Source organism: Lissotriton helveticus, chromosome 1_1 (genome assembly GCF_964261635.1).
Source record: "Lissotriton helveticus chromosome 1_1, aLisHel1.1, whole genome shotgun sequence".
In the NCBI taxonomy this organism is placed as follows: domain Eukaryota; kingdom Metazoa; phylum Chordata; class Amphibia; order Caudata; family Salamandridae; genus Lissotriton; species Lissotriton helveticus.
In genome coordinates, this window is record NC_136057.1 from 878,494,473 (window position 1) to 878,509,975 (window position 15,503).

Genomic DNA, 15,503 nt, shown 5'->3' on the forward strand with positions numbered 1-15,503 from the left:
ACGATGCCCCTGGTGTGTGTGTGCACATTATTGTGCTGCCTTTCAGCCTGGGTATTGTTGGCTCAAAGGGGTATCAGCCACGGGCAGAGTGCACATCCTAGATCACATGTGACAAACAGTAAACAGTAATGTGTAGATTTATATTGCTGTTTATTCTGTATATTCGGTTGTCAGGCTTTATTAGTATAGTAGTGTGTCATATGTGAGGCTTTCAGATTCACGTTTGACATGCATTTCTTGACTGTAATGAACGTTATGACTGTGCATGACGTAGCCTCTATGCTGACCCTCCCTCCATCTGAGCACATTCACATGTGTGTGCTTCGCGATATCAACACTTTCAATAATACCGCAAACCACTTACATGCGTGTCTGGGCATATCAACAACCTTGACAACGACATGTGATGTTGGCCATTCAATGTTTTCCAACAGTATCTCATTAGCGATGGTTCACGCCCTCCCGGTACATGCTACAATAATGTAAACTGCGCATTCTGTGATGTCAAAACTGCAACAGAAACATATATAAGTACACTTCCTGGCCAGGCAGGAACTGAACAACGTCCAGGTCCCCGGAACAATCATTCACACCTCTACGCTGGCCTGGCATAAGCAAGCCCAGCCCACTTTGGGTACGTATAAATAGGATAATGACGATGCCACATGTCCCAGTTGATATAGTTGCATCCACCTCGCATATCACAATGTGCAATAAAAGAAGGGATCCATAAGGCATACGCCATCCTGGCAATCAACATTGGACATCAATTGTGAATCCTACTGGACGTCGTGTTTCGACAGAGATCCATGAGGTGTACACCATCCTGCAATCAACACTGCATATGAATTGTGAACACTGCTGCCCATCAAGTGTGGACACACAACAATGACAGCAGGTGAGCAGTGGGGCCTGGGTGCACAGAGGCTGCACTTGAGCGCGGTGCTGCGGGAGGGGCGGGGTGCATCAGCCTGGGTGCACAGGTGTGAACAAGCGATATTGCCCTCCGTAATGATGTGATCTCTGAACTCATTCAGTCACATGTCTGTCTTATTTTAAGGACCTGCTGGACTGCACTGTAGGTTTGAGCCAGCGGGCAGCGCTGCCCTACAGACACGTGGCGTTGCCTTTTAGGCCACTGTAGGGAGATAATTACTTAGTGTACATGCACACAAGCTTGCGCTAGTGCATTAAACGCACACATTATGCTTCTAGCATGCGCTCTGTTCCTTTGTATGTAAACGTTTGCATAATATCATTGTATTTAACTTTGTGTATTCTGGTGCACTTTAACTCCTATTTGAGCCACGATTAGCACTAACAGTTGGTAGATCGTACTTCAAAAAAGAAGGATGCACTGAACTGCTGTTCTCTATTAAGCTTGAAATAAACCTACATTTACCTCCAGACATTTCCACCATAATATTTTCTCTCCCTTTTCAGACACTGAATTGGTTGCGCCAAAATGGGCGGAGCCGGTACACACCCTGTGATGATGCCCTGGGCATTCTGATGCCTTCCATCGTGGTATCAAGACATAGTCCCCGACAGGACACCTGCTGTGCCACCCTACAGAAGCACCCCGGAGTCGGAGCTTGCACAGGGACGTCGTTGGACACACCGATTGTGGCAGGTGAGCATTGAAGCCTTGGTGCGCAGGAGCTACAATTGAGCACAGTGCAGGGGAATCAGCTAGGGTGCAACAAGCGATGTTGCCATGCATAATGATATAATCGCTGACCTCATACACTCACATGTCTGTCTCATTTTAAGGACCTGCTAGACCACACTGTAGGTCTGAGCCAGCGGACAGTGCTGCCCTACAGACACGTGTTAAGTGCAGCGCTGCGGGAGGTAAGTATGGCGCAAAATCCGTTCCGCTTGCGGAATTTGCACATTTTCGGCAATTTCGCAATCTGCGAATCTCGCCAAATTGCCGAAAAATTCGCAAATTCGCTTGTGGGCAGATTTTCTTGCACCTGCCAGAGTTGAAGCTCAAATAATCAGCCCAAACAACTAGTGAGCACGGTCTAGGCTAGGCAGGTGTGCTTCCTCCCTATATCTACCGCCTACAATTAGATGGAATCCTTTTTTTTTTTTTTGTCCTTATTTTGCTCTTGGAAACCACATAGGAGCACTAGGAGAGAGAAATGAACTATACTGTCTCAGGTGGACTGGTAGTGCCATTAACCATCTATGATTGGCACTCAGTAATATTCAAACTCTCCAAAAGGTGCGCCGCTAGGTGTTAGCTATTGAAGAGCAATTTTGCTGCTATTCGACACCCATTATAGATCGGGGAAGCCATGACGTTGGGTGAGTCGAGGGAGGAGAGCAGAACAAGCAGCGTTAATCATCGGACAGTGGGGGAAAAAAAAAAACCCACGGTCAAAAGAGAAATCTCCGAAACCCAATTTAAGAGGTGCCAAAAGCCCCGTTTCTCGGGGTTACCAGATCTTGCTAGGTCGATTTTAGATGTTTGCAGGACAGATATACGCCAATCCAGCAGGGTGGGAGGCAATGCTTCTTTCCATTTCCTGCAGATTTCTCTCCTTGCCAACAGGATACAGTAAAACAAAAGTTTTTTGGCAGGACCATGTATTTCCTGTGATGTTCCGAAAATTACTAGCATTGCGTTGATTGAGATTCAATACCCTAAAGATGTTGACAACATAGTACTGATAGAGTCCCAATAAGATGACAAAGATGGGCATTCGAAGAACATGTGTAGGTCAGAGGCTGCAAGCAACTCACACTTAGGGCAGGCCACGATGGAGTCAGCCGAAAACTTTGATAACCTCTGTGGGGAATAGTACGCCCTATGTAGCGTAAAAAGATGGTTACTACGCAACCACGCTGGCTTGACTATGTCCCACAGGATCTTAAAAGAGGAGTACCAGATATCCTCAAGATCTTTCCCCATAAATGAAGAGTTCCACAATGTTACAGGTAGGGTGAAATCCCCATCCACCTCTTCTAGTAATAAATTATACCAGAATGAAATCTCCTAAGCTGCAGGAGGTTTATCCATCATCAGGGTCAATATTCTACCATCCCCTCCCATTTTAAATCTACCCCTAAAAGAACTTTGTGCATGGGTCCAGCTCACTATCTGTAGATATTTAAATCTAGATAGCCTCAACCCACTCTAGCTGATAAGTAGTCCCAAGATAGCAAAACACCATCTAGGTAAAGGTCCCCCCAGACCAGCCTCTCTCAAGGGTGTTGCCAAGGTATCAAGAAGCCACGCCGGACAACCCGGAGAGTCCCACAGTGGAGACCTACTTGCATAATACCCCACCTTAATGGCTCCTCTTAATTTAACCCATCCCCTTGTAAATCCCAACAAAATCTTCAATTTAACCTTTTTAAAAAACTTAGGATCCCCAAATTTAAGCAAAAAACCTTGCTGGCCTACTCCCTTTCCTCTAAGTAGTGCGGCAAACATAATACCTACCCCTACGTTGGTCGGCATTTTAAGCAACATCCTGGCGTAGGAATATTGAAAAGCCCAGGCATAAAGTTGTAAGTCAGGTGCTGCCAGGCCCCCCTTTTCCTTGCGATGCCTGATCTTTTTCCATGCTATCCGTGGTATATGGTCATTCCAGATGAAAGAACTAATATGGCCTTGAAGTTTTGTTAAAATGGAGGGTTCAAAGTATAACGGGACGGTATTGAACAAAAAAGTGATTTTTGGTAAAATAGACATTTTAACCAGGTTAGCTCTACCCAAGATGAAAAGGGGGAGCGATGACCAAGACCTCATAAGCCTTTTAAACTCCCTCGCAACAATATCAAAGTTCAACTGTACGATCTTATTTATGTCTTTTACGATAGTGAGACCCAGATAGCGCATAGACTGACTTAGCTGAGCCCCTGCCACTGGCTCAGCCTCATTCCACAGCATCATCTCGGTTTTAGATGCATTACTTTGATATCCAGATATCTCACTGTAGTTTTGTGCCAGTGCGATGACGGCGGGAAGTGCTGTACGCAGATCTGAAGAGAAGATAAGAATGTCATCGGCTTACAGGGCTACTTTCCTCTCCCATCTCCCATAGATAAAAGGCTTGATGTTAACGTCGTCCCTCAGCTGTTGGGCAAAGGGTTCAATATATAAATCAAATAGGAGAGGGGAGAGGGGGCAGCCCTGTCTGGTCCCCCAATTGATGTTAAAAGGGGCTGACAATTCCCCATTGACCAATAAAGAAGCTGTGGGGTTCCTATACAGTAGACTCACTGCTCTGCGGAAACTCTCCCCTATGTTAAACTTCCCCAAGACCCCCGACAGGAAAGCCCAATTCACCCTGTCGAAGACCTTAGTGGCATCCAACGTGATCACAGCTAGGGGCAGAGAGTCCGCTGTAGCCATATCTATGGCTCCCAGTAGATCGTAGGTCAGCTCAAAGATCTGACGGCCCTTCACAAAGCCTCGTTGGTCCTGATGTAAAATACAGGGTGCCACCTCCCCCAGTCTTCTGGCAAGGACAGATGTAAAAAGCTTATAATCTGCATTTAAAATGGAGATCGGTCTGTACGAGCCACAGCTATCAGCTGGTTTACCAGGCTTCAATATCAAAGTAATTGAAGCATCATTCCATGAATCTGGTGGAAATTAACCCTCCTGGAAGATCTGATTAAACAACTGGGTTAAGGAGGGGACTATTGTTGGTGATAAGGTCTGGTAGACCTCGGAAGGGAGGCCGTCTGGACCTGATGCCTTGCCCTTATTACTATCTGTGATAGCTCTAATGACCTCTTCATTCGTAATGGGTCTGTCTAAGGTAGTTTTCTGGTCAGATGAAAGAGAAGGGAGAGATACTCCGATCAGCCAATCATCTACTTGCCCTGCCTCTATAGTTTTGTCCTCATGATAGATGTCCTTAAAAAAATCACAAAAGGCATTTCTGATGTCACTATTTAGCGAGTGGGCCACTCCTTCAACTTTGATATGATCTATGTTATTTCTGACTCGATCTGTCTTTACCTTCCATGCCAGGAGCTTACCTGCACTTTCTCCATATTCAAAATGGGCCATTTTACTGGCATCCCATCTCTGGAGAACTCGTGCATTTAGGGTTGAGCCCAGTTCCCCTTTTATTGTGATTAGCTTATTTTGCCAATCTTCATAAATATCTGATGGTGCTGTGGGATGTAACTGGATATTCTCCTGCACCCTAGCTAAATCGGCTTCCAGCGAGGTGACCGTGTCCCTATAGATCTTCCTTCTATACGAAACCTTGTTGGTGATTAGGCCTCGCAGAAATGCCTTAAATGCATCCCAGACACAACCTGGGGAAGCGGACCCTATGTTGTTGTCGAAAAAACTTTGTGCTTCTGATTTTAAAAAGGAAATGTCTTCTGGAGCATTAAGGAAGGAGCGGTCAAACGACCATGTTCTAGATGTATTTTTTGACAGGCCAACCAATTCCAAGCATAGAGCTGCATGATCAGATAGATGGAAAGGAAGAAAATAGACACTTTACACATATTTAATTAATTCCTGACTGACCAGCGCTAAATCTATCCTTGACTGGTGATGATGCTTATAATTACGAAATGATATGCCCTGTTTTAGCCCAGATTTAAGTCTCCATATATCCACGTATCCAAACTCCTTCATTTTTTGATTAGAAAGGCCCTAGTTTTAGATGGAAGTATCGGTCTATTCGACGGGGATTTATCCAAATTAGGGTCCAAAACCACATTGAAATCTCCGGCCAGAATGATCGGTTCCGGATAAAGAAGGAGATGGGAAAACAGTAAATTCAGAGATGATGGATCATCCTGGTTAGGCCAATAGTATCCCACTGAAACAATAAGCCATCTGCCCCCAGGGTCTGCGAGTTTATCAACCAACCTTGCTTTCAAAGATTTTTTAAAGATAATCGCCACTCCTCTGGTGTTAGAGTTTTGTGTAGTTGATACGCAGAAACCAACCCACCTATTTTTTTTAACAAGAGAAAGGATTTCGTTTTCTGTGAGGTGGGTCTCTTGAAGTATAAGGACCTGAGCGTCAAAATCGCAAAGGTACTGCATAATCCTCCACTTTCTTGGACTGGTACGCAGGCCGTTGATGTTCCATGAAAGAACTTTAAACGTATCCATGGGAGCAGTTTCCTCTGCACCACCACCCAGTACCAACACTCAAGGCAAAGAAACATCTACCAACAATACCGACATTTACCTCTAAGCCTATACCTCTCCATAACCAAGAAAATAACAACAAGCAAAAAATGAGGACTTTTTTTAGAATTTTAACTTGCACCCCCCCTTCGTGCCCCCCCAAACCTCCCTCCACCCCCTGGGAAACCCTTGCTCTATCTATCTGGAAGTACCAGATGATGGGGGTATAGCAAGTGAATCTCTTTCTTAGATAGTGGGGGCCTTGATCATGGATAGCTCTGAACGCAAGCACCAGAGACTTGAACAGAATGCGCTGCGCAACAGGAAGCCAATGGAGGGTGCGCATCTCAGTGCGTACACTCTTCCATCTAGGAATGTTGAGTAGCAGACAGACAGCCGCATTCTGAATGATTTGCAAGCGTTTCACCAGGTAGGCCGGAATGCCACTGAACAGTGCATTCGGGTAGTCCAGCCTTGCCAGTATGAGAGCCCGAGCAACTGTCTCCTTAGCCTCCCTAGGGAGCAGCGGAAAAAATTTGCGGAGCATTCTCAGTGTGGCAAAGCAGGTGCCTGTCAATTTTTTAATATGGTCCTCAAATCTAAGATCCTCTGCAAACCAGATGCCAAGGTTTTTTGCCGGTCTCCCCATCTCTTTCGGGCTAGGAATGTTGGGAGGCCACAATGTGTTCTTAAACGAGGAGGGAAAGGAACCATAAAAAAGCACCTCGGATTTGTCCTCATTGCATTTCAGCTGGGCCTGGGTAAGCCAGCGAAATACAGAGGACAAACACAGATGCACTGCCGATACATCCAGATTGTTGTCTGGCCAGGTAAACAGCAGTTGGGTGTCATCTGCATACCCTATAATCTTAGCCCCATACTGTTCCGCTAGATAAACCAGGGGGGTGATGTAAACATTAAACAGTAGGGGACTAAGAGTGGATCCCTGGGGGACCCCCGTGAGAAGTGGTTTGGGCTCAGATGCATATGGGGGCATCCAAACCTGCTGAGACCTGTCGGAAAGAAAAGAAGACAGCCAGGCCAGCACAAGTCCCCGAATACCAATAGCAGACAGCCTGGCGAGGAGAAGCTCATAGGGAACGGTATCGAACGCGGCAGAGAGGTCCAATAAAATTAGGACCGCTCTGCCGCCTCCGTCTAGACAGTCCCGAATCGCCTCAGTCATCTCCACCAGTGCTGTCTCAGTGCTATATGCGGCCCTGAAGCCCGATTGGGCAGGGTGGAGGGCATTGGAGGTTTCTACGAAGTTCTCCAATTGTTGAAAAACCACTTTCTCACAGATTTTCGTGAGTGCTGGCAAAAGGGATATGGGACGATAGTTCCCGGGGACCGTAGCGTCCAGTCCCGGTTTTTTCAGGAGCGGCAAGAGTTTGGCTCATTTCCAGCCTAGAGGCACCTCACCTGAGGCCAGGGAGAGATTCACTATCTGCGTGATCTCGGTGCAGACCATTTCTGCCACTTCCGAAAGCACACGGGCTGGGCACGGATCGGCGGGAGAGCCAGATTTCAGGGATTGAAGGAGAGGCAGAATAACGCACTCACCAACTTGCACAAAGTTCGAAAGCTGTTGTCCAGAACCAGGACATAGTGTGGAACACATGTCGGCCACTGAGCCGTCAGCGGGCAAAGCCGCTAGTAGGTCCTGCTGGATCTTCGCTATTTTGCTGATGAAAAAGGTGGATAGATCCTCGCACCATTGCGCAGAGGATGGGAGAGTAGCTGCATCAGCAACCGGCGTGACAAAGCTTTTGACAATAGCGAAGATCTCTCTGCTATTGTTATCTGCTTTCGCAATACGCCCTGCGTAATAGTTCCCTTTCGCTACCTTAATGGCTGCATAATAGTCCTTTTGTGCAGAACGTAGGGCGGATTTAGCCTCAGAACTATAACTAAGCCTCCACACTCGTTCTAATTTTTTGCAGCCAAGTTTCATCACCCTCAACTCAGGAGAGAACCAGGGTTGAGAGGGAGAGCGTCGTGATCTGGACACAGTAGTGTGTTTCGTGGAAGCAGAAGCCGCCTGCCGCACCCACTCGTTGAACTCGCAGACCGCCTCATCCAGAAGCCTCATAGATTTAGGGCGGGCTCTGGACAGGGCCTGTCTGAATGCGGGCAAATTGATCTTTTGAGTGTGACATATGGGGGGTGTGAAACCAGATTCCGCCATTACCCACGCGAACCTGACCAGATCGTGGTCAGACCAGGTTGTTTTTTCCACAGTCACAGACTGAATTGGAAAATGAGAGCAAACCAGGTCAAGCAGATGACCTCCCGCATGAGTCGGAGCAGTTACCCATTGCTTGAGCTGAGCCAGGTTAAGAATTTCACCGAGCCTATGGGCTTCCGGTGAATCAGGAGCATCAACGTGAATATTTAGGTCGCCGACCAAAAGAAACTTTGGAAAACTTAAGGCCCGCGGCACTATCTATTCTTATATGGAGTCAAGAAAATGATTAGCCTGGCCCGGAGGCCTGTAAATCAGGGAACCACCTAAGGTGAAATGGGGGGAAATTATTATGGAGAAGTGAAGGACCTCGCCGCCAGCATCCGCAGTCGGTGGCTCAGAAGCAAAGCGCCACCCATCTCTAAAAATAACGGCTAATCCACCCCCTCTCCCCAGTGGTCTGTCTACCCTAGCAATCTTAAAGCCCCTAGGGACAGCAAGTTCCACGCTCGGAGCGGATGTGCTGGTCATCCACGTCTCCATGACGAACAGCACATCCACCTGGCCATCCACCAGTAGTTCAAAGACATCTGCAGTATGTCTCACCAAAGATCTGGCATTAATCAGACCCGCCCTAATGGTTGTAGCATCGGCGTTACTGACTGAGCGTGGGGGTAAGGCAGGTTGGGGGAAAAAGCCACAACTGGGGCACTTAACCCAAGCACAGTCTGGGTCTGCACATAAACACGGCAGTCCTTTACTGGGGGAGGCAAGTTTCATAAGATCGTTGCGAGAATACTTGCGTTTCCCAGAGCTGGCCATCCCTGAAGGTAGCCGGGCAGAGTAACAGGCCCTGGGCCTCTCCGGGGCACGGACGGGCAAGGACGGGCCCTCCTTTGGCGCTCCTTCGTCGCGCAGACTGCGCGCCCGCTGCGCGCGACCGCTGCGCGCCCTATGGGATATCATTATTTATCGCCCAAGCCCCTCCCCGAGCTGGACCGCTACCTCCCGCCCAGCCAGGGACCGGGCCTCACTAAAGATGGCGCCGCCCGACCTGGCCCTCCACTACAATCGGCACAGAGCAGCCGCGGTGGAACAGGGCACAGGGGAACCGGGAAAACAGCACAAGAGTTTAAAACGGGTGCAATTTAATTAAAAAACAGACATCACAATTCTCAATAAATTGAATGTAGAAAACAGATTAATTTTTAAAATTGCGCTAAAAACTGCAGTGCAGAAAAGCGAGTGGGCAGAAGAGTGAATCTCGCAGTCTGCCCGTCTTTCCCCAGCGGAATTTCAAAGTGCTGCCACCACCATGATCAACCACACGGGTCTGGGAGCAAAGGATCTATTTATCGCCCAAGGACATTCATTGATGTTTGAAAAGTTTATTGTTTGGTCATTGTTATTTTACATGATCTTGAGTTTATCAGTACGAATGTTAGAAGTTAAATTGTGAAGTATCTACAATTGCTTGAGAGGGCAACAGTGCACGGAGGTCAGGTTGAAAAACTTGAAGTTTGTAATCACTAACTACACCATGGGTCTCGGAGGGGGGTGGTAGCAATAATGGCACACCCTGGAGATTATAGAGATAGAGAACCAGAAAGTGATCAGTCGTCTCAGCAGGACGAAAGACCCCCCATTACTTATCGCGTTCTGTGGTCGTAGAACTCCCACCTGCACTGCTACACACCCGCTTGGTACCTGCACGATCCCTCAGTGACCGGACCCCGATGGTGGTGAAGTGGGGGAACCGGCTTGTTTTAAATGCAAGGAAAGTGTCCTTGAGCTGGAAAAGTGAGACGTCACTGTGGGCATCATCACTTAGAAGTATGAGTGTGCGTCAGAGGCGTCAGAGGCGCGGGAGGCCGTGGCCCCCCGTAGGTCCTCCTGTAGTGCCCCAGTATTAAACAGCAACTTAGGTGACATTGACCCTAGTTTAGGAGCTAACGATGATGAGGCTGTAGCCATATGATTTGAAGGGGGCAAGAGCGTCGGCAAAGGAGTTAGAGGCTCTGTGGTATATGTGGAGGGCTTTAGATTTTCTTCACGGATACCTGGTGAACAAGCGGTCGGTAGCTCCTTAGAGTATACTCCATCTGTTGGTTTTTGTATCGGAGTATTAGAGAGGAGAGTAATCGATGAACCGCAAGGGCTCATAGTCTGAGCTAAAGGACCATCCACATTATCTCCGCTTTCAGCCTCAAACCCGGCTTGTAATCCTGGGTCTACTACACTTGCCTCTTGAAAATCATCTGTGGCATCTACTATATTCACCTCTGCATTTATGCCCTCGTCTACCACCACAGACAAGCCCTGCGAGGTATTTACTGTGTTTACTGTGGTAGAGAGGAGCCCTATAATGGGAACAGACACTGAGGTAGAGATATTAAGGTCTGTGTCTGTGGCCGATGCAGCAGACTCAGGGTGTGCCGACGACATCATCGTATAAGAGGTAACTTCAGGTAGTTGTTGTTCTGCAAGATGCAAGATCTGCGGGATGACCTTAAAATAGGACCTCAAAGACGGCGTTATCTTAGACCCTACGTTACTAGCTGCTTTGCCGCTTTACAAGTGAAAGCGCGTTTCGCTTTAACTTCACCAGTCAAATATGAGGAGACTTTATTTTTAGAAGGGCCCACCTGTGCTATCTGGCTTGAAGCTGCTATTGCCTCTGAACTTAATTCTGCCACAACCCCCGCACCCAAGTCAATGGCCTCTCCAGCAGTTTTGGCTTTCCTACTAACAGCCCCTCTCCCCCTCCTTCTGACTTTAGGTTTTATAATTGGGGTGCTCACTTTAGTACTTCTTTCCGAGGGGGGCAACAAACTGGGAGTAGGGCTATAATCAGAGGCCTCCAGATTAGTAGACACAGATATTACACTAATTGATGCAGCCTCTACACTTGGACTTACAGCCCATGAATCCTTCTCCTCCTCCACCTCCCCCCCACACCTCCTACCAGATACCAGGGGGACACCTGAGCTGGAGCGGGGTTCCACCAAGCTTCTTCGCGGTCCCAGGAAAAGGCTGCGGATCTTCCTCCCACGGCGGAGCTCCAGCGCTGCTAAGGTCCAAAGCTGTAACCCAAAAACGGGCTGCCTCGTTGCCGTGCAAGAAAGCTGGTAGTCGAGCCGTTTCCCTGCTATATTCTGCTCGAGGTTAGGAGGCAGGATGGGCTCGGCTGCAGTACTCCTGGCTGCCGGATTGCCGACTGAATCCCCGCCTAGACCAGCCCCCTCTGGGACGGCTCTGAAGCTGGCGAAACACACTCCACCTCCGCATATCAGGCGCGACACGCCGAGGCACTCAGACGCAGAATTTCACGTTTTCAACTGAGTGCCTGAATCCGTCCGTCCTCCGATCTGCCAGCCGCCCGCAGGAGCCTGCTCTCTCACTCGTTGCTCACTCGCCGCTCAAGCGACCAACCATTGGACAGGAACTTAGGTCGGAGCGACGCGGCAGCTCAGCTAGCTGCCACCATGTTTCCCTCAACCAATGTTTCTGATTCCTGAGACCAATTAGATGTAATCCTTGATGGAGGTCTTTGAATCCACGAGTTTCTCGAGTGCAATCCCCGTGTACCTCCTGAGACCAGGAGGCTGCTTTCTTCTCATCTGCTGCTCTGATCAGTCTCTAACCCTTTATAAACAAGAGGCATGTGAACTCGCATAGAAGCCCGCCCGCTTGGCCCCGCCACACACACACTAGGGTATGCAACGTATTCCCGCCCTTTCCTCACTATGATGGACAGCTCACTCGAGGGACCTCGGCACCTGTTGGCGCAGTGGCAAAGTTACAGACACACGTGGTCACTGGAGACAACTGTTCTGGGCCTTTACGCAGATGTAGTGTAGCAAAAACACTATACATTTACCCAACGAGGTAGCACTTACTGATTAGCCAGTAGAAAGTACTGCAGTTGAGTAGAGGTATGGCACAACTGGTGGCATCATCGTGGATAAATTTGCAGGCAGGATTTATTCCGGCACGATGCTTCCGTCACAAAAATTAAACCTCAACAGGAAGCACTTACAGATATAAGCAGGTGCCCGAGTTAAAGCTCAAATTCAGTCGCGCATCATAATCAGCCCAAACAACTAGTGAACACGCTCCAGGTGTGCTTCCTCCCCATATCTACCGTCTACAATTAGATGTAATCCTTGATGGAGGTCTTTGCATCCACGAGTTTCTCGAGCGCAATCCCCGTGTACTTACTGTGACCAGCAGGCTGCTTTCTTCTCATCTGCTGCTCTGATCGGTCTCTGACCCTTTATAAACAAGAGGCATGTGAACTCGCATAGAAGCCCCACCTGTTTGGCCCCGCCAAACACACACACTAGGGTATGCAACGTCTTCCCGCCCTTTCCTCACTATGATGGACAGCTCACTCGAGGGACCTCGGCACCTTTCGGCGCGGTGGCAAAGTTACAGACACACGTTTGTGCAAATCCGCGAGTGTGCGGATTTTCCCGTGAACTCGCAATTCTTTTTGCCATTTCGCGTGAATTCGCGGACCACGAATCTACAAAATTCGCCTATATTTAGGTGGGGTGCATCAGCCTGGGTGCGCAGCTGTGAACAAGCGATGTTGCCGTGCGTAATGATGTGATCTCTGACCCCATTCATTCACATCTCTCTCTCATTTTAAGGACCTGCTGGACCGTACTGCAGGCCTGAGTCAGCGGGCAGCGCTGCCCTACAGACATGTGGCGATGCCTTTTAGTGCACTGTAGTGAGCTGATTACTAAGTGGACATGCACACAGGCTTGCGCCACTGCATTACACACAGACATTATGCCTCTAGCCATCGCTCTGTTCCTTTATATGTAAACGTTAGCATAACATATTATTATTTACCCTTGTGTATTCTCGTGCATTCCAACTCCTCTTTTAACCGCGATTACCACTAACAGTTGGTAGATCGTACTTCGAGAAGGAAAGATGCACTCCACTGGTGTTCTCTATTATCTCAAATAAACTTTCATTTACCTTCAGACACTTCCACCATTATATTTTTTCTCCCTTTTCAGACACTGAAATTTTTGCGAAGAAATGGGCGGAGCGGCTGCTCACCCTGTGATGATGTCCTGGGCATTCTGACGCCTTCCATTGTGGTATCAAGACAACGTCCCCGACCTGAGACCTGCTGTGCCACCCTACAGAGGCACCACGGAGTCGGAGCTTGCACCGGCACTTCGTTGGACACACCAATGGTGGCAGGTGAGCACTGAAGCCTTGGTGCGCAGGAACTACAATTGAGCACAGTGCAGGGGAAGGGGCTGGAGTGCACCAGCCTGGGTGCGCAGGTGCAGGCAAGCGATATTCCCGTAGCTAATAATGTTATCTCTGGCCTCAGTCACACTTGTTTCATTTTAAGGACTTGCTGGACCGCACTCTTTATCACAGACCCCAGCGTCCTAGACACAGGGGTGACAGTGAAAGCTGGGTGCAGTAGACTGACGCTCTGTCTCCTCCTCCCTCTATTCTTTTGACTCTCCCTCCCCTTCTCCCTTCCACCCACTCCCTCTCTGTTCCATTCTCACTATCTTCATTTCATTCTGACTATCTTTCTTTTTCTCTTGGACATAGCACAAATACTTATGTTTCATTTTTGTCTTGCATGTTTTGTAACCTGCTTCGAGAGGAGACCCAGCCACTTATTTCATGTTATACTGTTGTTTCATCGAATAAAGTTACGTTTCCATTTATTTGTGTTGGTTTAATAAAGGTTTTTTTTTTACCAATAAATAAGTGAGTGTATACGTCTTCTTTTTCTGACAACACTTGTCTGTAGCTTATTGTGAAAATTGTCTATTTATAGGAGGTTATGAGGGAAAAAAATTGTAATTTAGTGTTGCACCTACCAAATATAAACCAACAGACTATTAAATTAATGAAGTCTTCGGAATTCTACAACTGCAAGGGTTCTATGCATGTATCACTTTATTACAACACCATGAGCACTGATCGTGTGATTACAAACCAATAGGGCACTGCCTAGGACCACCAAGGCTTCAAGGACTGGCAAGGCCCACCCAGCATTTTTAAGGAAAGCCCTGGAGGATGGTGATCCCCGGACTTCAGTTGGCCTCGATGCCCCCGAACAATTAGTAAACAATACCCAGGGAGGTGGCGATCCCCTAGGCTATGCCCTCCCATGCATAATTTACATGTGAGATTAAGGTCTCCAGTCCTGCACAAACCCCACAATATAATAATAGGATTGGCCCCGGAACATTACCCACCAGGGGGCTCATTGAACTGAACGGGTGAGAGCCCGATTCATTTTTTGTCTCTCCATTTTTACCATCCGGATCTGCTTTATTGAAGTGATACAATGTTTTCCTCCTCTCCCTTCAACGAGCCAAACAAGGATTTGCTATCACAGGGTGTAAGCCATGCTCCCGCCCTGTAACAGCAAACATAAATGTCCCGCGGATGAAACCCCGGGACATTGTATGAGCTGTGCCTGTGATATGGTGCTCCCTAGGGCCATGATCCATTGGTTACTGCATAACTACAGAATTAGTATAAACGCATACTATCACTACTTGCACATGTGTAGTAAAGCGACCAGAGTGTACTGAAGAGGCAGAGGAAGCCCAAAATCTAAAAATATAAATCCTACCAGAGGTCGGATGACATAGTTTAACGAGCCGACGACCCTGGGATGAGTAAAAACAGCTTCAATGCAAGCAAGCTCAAAATAATGGTGAGTGCTGCCTTCTTTTTATCTTCTCCAGCTCCTCTCCAACTTTATGTACTGAAGAGACAAACTGCAGTGGATCTGATAACTAGATTTATTGCAGGAAAACAAGACAACATAAACAGCCACCAACAAGGCAACCATCTTCTCGAGCACCGTGTACAAACTCCCCAAGATTCCCCTCATGGCAGCCCTACTTTCTAACATTACATACTTACATTCTAGTAGCATTACACACTATCATTCTACTATACTTACATTGCAATACTACGCAGAGCACATGACTTTACAGCAATGAGCTCATGGTTTCATCCACGAGTCTTGGGACCGGTAGGGGTGGGTAGTTCGCTTCCCACTCCCTGTATTGTATAAAAGCAAACTAACACTTCTTCCACAGGTATGCTACACCATCCATAGCACATCACTTTACAGCAATGAACTCATGATTTAGGCTCACGGTTTAATCCTGTCTTCAGACCA